The sequence below is a fragment of the Diadema antillarum genome, unplaced genomic scaffold (genome assembly GCF_040938485.1).
Source record: "Diadema antillarum isolate AM-2024a unplaced genomic scaffold, OU_Dant_1.0 seq00000550_RagTag, whole genome shotgun sequence".
Classification (NCBI taxonomy): Eukaryota; Metazoa; Echinodermata; class Echinoidea; order Diadematoida; family Diadematidae; genus Diadema; species Diadema antillarum.
This window is the reverse complement of record NW_027271495.1, coordinates 6309-11875: the sequence shown is the minus strand read 5'-3', so window position 1 is coordinate 11875 and position 5567 is coordinate 6309.

The window sequence follows — 5567 nt, the reverse complement described above, 5'->3', positions numbered from 1 at the left end:
CGACAATAATCGTCTGTCCTTAAAAAAAAAGACGTTGAGCATATGTGCCGTGTGCTTTCTTTCTCCATCATGTGCCAATGATGTTGCTTCGATTCCAACTATCCCTAACCTTCTCTCCCTTTTGGTAGATATTGAATATTTTCACCAAAGATAATAGAAGAGATGGCATTTGAACAAAAGAGAACAAAAAATTAGAAGTAATGCATCAAAAGTACACTCTTCAGAAACCTAAACAAATTAGGTTTGTGCTTGATATTTTTCAGAAATGTTTAATTTTTGTGAATGGCACAGTTTACCATCATGGATGCCAAGCAAGTCCATGGGGAGGTTTAGTCTTGTTTTCAGTCTGTCTATTTTTTTTTTCCTTCTGCTACACATGTACTGTGCTACAAAATCATTCTTTTAAAATCAATTATCCTTGATTTCTGTAGTATCTATTGCTGTGTGTTACAGGTCACAGCTTGTGCTACATTTATACTACACACAGCTACCTGCGAGCAATGATAGAGTTAGAGAGTAAAATCCTACCTTTGTCAACAGCAGCATATTGGCTATGGATGGAGACAGACTATTAATGCAAATTTCAAAGATAAATACATTAACTTAAAGCACTCAATGATGTCATGATACTAGTATGATACTGTGATAATAATTAACTTCTTCCAACTCTGTCAACACAACCACCCATCAGACACCCCTCAAATGAAGAAGAAGAAGAAGAAAAGATCTTTAAAAAAAAAAGACAATTTTGTACCAAATGCTGTGTTAGAAATTTCCCAGATTCCAAAATTACCAGAGGTCAACAAGTGCAGGTAATGACATTTTAACCCATCAAATCCCTGGAGAGTTATGCTGTAGAAATTATCAACTTGTCATTGAATTAAACACATTTGACTGTCACTGATACACTGTATCTTATATTGAAGACAGATTAGAAGAAACTGGTTTGATTCATGAAAACTGGGGGGAAAAAAGAATATGAAGATATTCAAATCTGAGTCATACTTACTCACTTTAGGTTTCTCTCATGTGTTGCCAATATAGGGTCAATGATAAATCTTACAATTGAGAGGAACTTGTAATCCTACAACCAAGGCCAAGACTGTATTTACACAAGAAAATGTACTCTACCTAATGAAACAGTAGCAATGAATTGTAAAGGGTATGATAAAAAGATGCAACACAGACAACCCTTTCCCAAATATGGTTTCCATGGCAACAACAATTTACACTTTGTCGGATTTCTCAGAAAACAGTAACATTTGTATGCAAACAGTTGCATTTGATTCAGGGACTGAATGTCATGTATTCTTCCTTTCCTCTTATTTTTCTTTTTATCAGTTTTTTGTTCAGTTACATTGATTATCGCCCTTAGTATTCACAATCGCTATTGCCCTCTCTCAGCTCTGTATTGTAATACTGTAAAAGTGGTTTCTTTCGCAATGGTTTTATTTTCGCGCTTTGAGGTTGAACCGCGAATTTAACATCATGCGAAAATGTTTTGAAAAGTCGCGCAAAATTAACCATTCAAGGAAATGTTTTGAACTCGCCGCTTGTTACAACGCTAATATTGCGCACATGCACACACAAAGATTCCGCGCATTGAGTGTATTGATGGTCAACACACACACAGCGATACCGCGCATTGTAGGTACAAGCATGTTATAAAGTACTCGAGAGACGGAATTTCAGGTAAGCCTGCATTTAATTTTAATTTCTATTTAATAAATAAAAAAATAATTGGATTATAGTTTGGGTTTTCATGTGCAAAATAAAACAGTTTTTGCTGACTGCGAATTTAGACACACGCGAAAAAGGTGGCACCGATGGAAACCGCGAAAGTACCGTATCTGTACGCGAAAGAAACCACTTTTACAGTATATTGGTTTTCTTTTTTATAAGTGTGTGATCATTTTGAATGTGTATTTGTATGCTTCTTTCTAGTGAAATGAAATGGACAAGATGTATTGGCTATTATTGTTATCATCCACCATAACAGTAATACGATTAAATGGCATTGATTAAATAATAAATTAGTGATATATTTTTGCAAAAGAAGGAACTTGAATGAGAGGAATAGACTGTTATAGTGGTCTCTTTTCACTGCTGTTTTGTACATTGGTAGGTACCATTACTAGGTAACAAATTTATCTATTTATTTATGATGAGAATGTATAGATTTATATTTTAATGAGATGCAATTTGTTTGTACAGCATTCTTGAAAAGAACTTGAAATGATATGAAAAATTACACCATGACTTGTTTACTGTATCTTGCATTCTTTACATATTTCTGCATCATACATATATTTTTCCACCACTTGCTCCTGTGACTTTCTGTTCTTGCTTATAGCTGCATAAATGCGTTCGTTTATTCATTTGTTTGTTTTGGATGTTTTGTTTGTTTGATTGTTTTTGTTTTTAGTTTGCTTGTTTGTTTTTTTATCCCCATAGCTCTTGTTGTTATGTATTGGGCTTTCCAGACAAATCATGCACTGTAGTGATCTGAAATCTGTAACACAAGTCAGTGTTTCTGTATCTCATGTAAAGCGCTTCAGATTACCTCAGTCAATGTACTTCACTGCTGGGCATGACTCAAAGTACTCTGCTAAGTCGTTATAAAAAAGCTCTCACTGCACCATGTGACAAAATGACTTCCACTCATGAGAGCACTTGAAAAAAAAAAATACATATGTGACCGTGCATCACGAAACGAACAAAAAGTCGCACACACTGATTTTGTGTGATGACTGAAAATACTTGTAGGTGAAATGGATCAACCGAGCCGATCTTACTTTTTCATATTTTCTGAAAGAGCAAATCTTCTTCTACGTTATGCTAAAATTTGGGATCATAAAACGGGCAGGAAAGTGTGTTTTTCAGCAGTTTATCTCGAACATTTTTTGGTAGAATAGTGTGATTAAGTGTGTCTTTAGATTCCCCTCTTCATGTCTTAAAAACCTTGTACACACTCTTCACTTTCAACTCTAATAACTTTTGAAAGGATGTTGCTACTGCTTTGAAAGTTGGCATTAGTTATGGACAAAATGTGTTAACAAGGCATGCTCAACTTCAGTTTAATGTGATAATCCCTTCATTGTTGTTACTCCAGTGGTTTACATTCTGTTTTTTGTCCCATTCATCGCACAGCCAGCATGGCTTGGTAAAGATTAAGCGCTTGAATAGACACTGTACGTCAGAGCCTCTTTTTCAGTTCACACTTTTCCTGAGTGTGTGCTTTCTTTCCAGTATTTAGATAGGTTAGGAGAGTCCATTTGATTTGAGTTATCCATCATTTTAAAGCTTAAAGTCTGCTCTTTCAGAATATGCTCTTAACTAAAATTTCATGTCTGGCGACTTTCTGTTTGTTTTGTGATGCAGGGTCACATATTCACTTAAGAAAAAGAAGGAGAAACAAATCTCCCCTTGCATGTACAGGCATTTGGGCACTCACATTCTATACCAGCAATGAGTTTCCTTTGCACCATTGCACTGGGCAAGATTCAGGATTCAAGATAAATTGTTGTCATGAAAAACGTTCATGATATTTGTTTTCTGTCATTAAACAAGTGCAAAGTATGTAAATGTTACTAATAGCACAGTATGATATTATATACAACATACATGATAACATGAACTATAGATGGTTGACATACAATACAATACATGCCACAAAAGTAATCGGATTTTTAGATATTGCATAAGAAGACAAAAAAAAGGGAGAGAAAAAGTGGATAGGTGGGCGCGTAGCACCCTATGCATAAATTTGTAAGGTGACTAAATAAAAGATGCATAACAAGATCTACACTAAGTCTATAAAGACAGTCTACATTATAAGATGCCACTTACTCCTTGTGCGCCTATGTGTGAAGGGAGGGGCACACTTTTAACTCTTAATGTGCCACGTTCGCACGTCCGACTCAGTCAGCGGCATGCCAACTTCGCATATTCTGCTCAACAAACAAAGCCGCTTAAACCGATTGATAAATCGCTAATCCCGCAGTACGATGAAAGCGCTTCTCACGCTTTTGTTCCTCTCACATACGGCTTGCATTCTATGTGGTGATTGACTATCAAGCGGTCTTAACAACTAAATTTGTGTGTACATTCTAAGTTTCTGTCACGGTTTTATGTGCAAAAGTCATGCCTTTACAGTAATGTAGCAACTGGTCATGCAAAAGAAAAATTGAAAATAAATTTGTCATACGATTTATATCGAAGCAAAGTTTGGCATTCCTCTTTAATTTCTTTACTCACTATTGTGTCTACCTTAACAGAAATTTGTAGAAGTTATGCAAACTGGAAAAACCGAATTCTTTCTCGAAGCATGACTACCTTCGTGTCTCAGAATAACGTGGCACACAGGGGGTTTCCACCATGGCACATAAAGAGTGAATTGACACAGACTGTTAGTCTTATTCTGTGTACATGTAACCCTGAATGGATTCTAATTGCATTTTGACTCCATGCTATGGACATTATGAAGACTCTCTTTGATGTGTCGTTCACTGTACTTTATCACTTGGGGAGTGGGTGGGGCTGCATTCCACCTAGTATATACACACGTCTGCCACACTCCAAGTAATTGTGAGCTATTTGCTGTTGCTATCTAGCGCCCCCATGTGGTGCCACAGGAGAGGGACTTGGAGGGCTGAGGGCAGAAGAGAACCAGTCATTCTTGGATGGACCTGTGCCAACTCAAATCGTTTGATAGGTTCAGCAGCTTGGCGCATAGAGAGTGAGAGATAAGGAAGAGAAAATAAGACACCGAAACTTGTAGGTTCAGACTTAATACCAAGTCTTCTCTCCCGGGTTCTGCAGGACGCTCCCTGCATAATTAACTGTGGTGTCTACAGGTATTAAAAAAAAGAAGAGAGAAATGCAATATATGTGTAGAATAAGAAGTAGCTAAAAGTATAGAATTGAAACAAATACAATTTTCTACTATCGTGTACTTGATTGATGGAAATCCATGAAATGCTTCATTCTTTTGATCACAAGAATTTCTTTCAGTTCTGAATATCGTGAAATTGCGCTAAGCAGAACTTGAGGAGCATTTAAGAGAGGGAAAGTACCAAGTACCAACAAAACGGGGAGATCAAACCATCACTTTGCTTGGCTAGAAGAAGCATAATGCTTTTTAACTGCCTCTTTCCCCTTGTTTGTGACTTCACTGAAAGCTTCATAGAAATGTAATGCTTGTTGCCCAAGGATGAGCATACGTAATTCTTCATTTGCATGTAACGTCTCACCCTAGTAAGGAGAGAACATTCAAATATCTGCACTGTTATATGAGTCATTCCATGTTTGAAGTGAGCAGGTATCAGAATAAACTCTCCTATCCCATGATGCTTTGCCAGAATGGGTGACTGGTCCTCAGCACTTGACAGTCTCAGGCACTGAAAGGTCAAAGGTCACTCTCATAGCGGTCTCATCACTGTTGATGTGCAATATTTCTGCCACGCCTTTACCTTCATGTGTTAATGTGTATGACTAACTGTGCTTCATCATGTGTAGTGACAAATGATGTGTGACCGTAATTCACCTCATAGCAATATTGTACATAG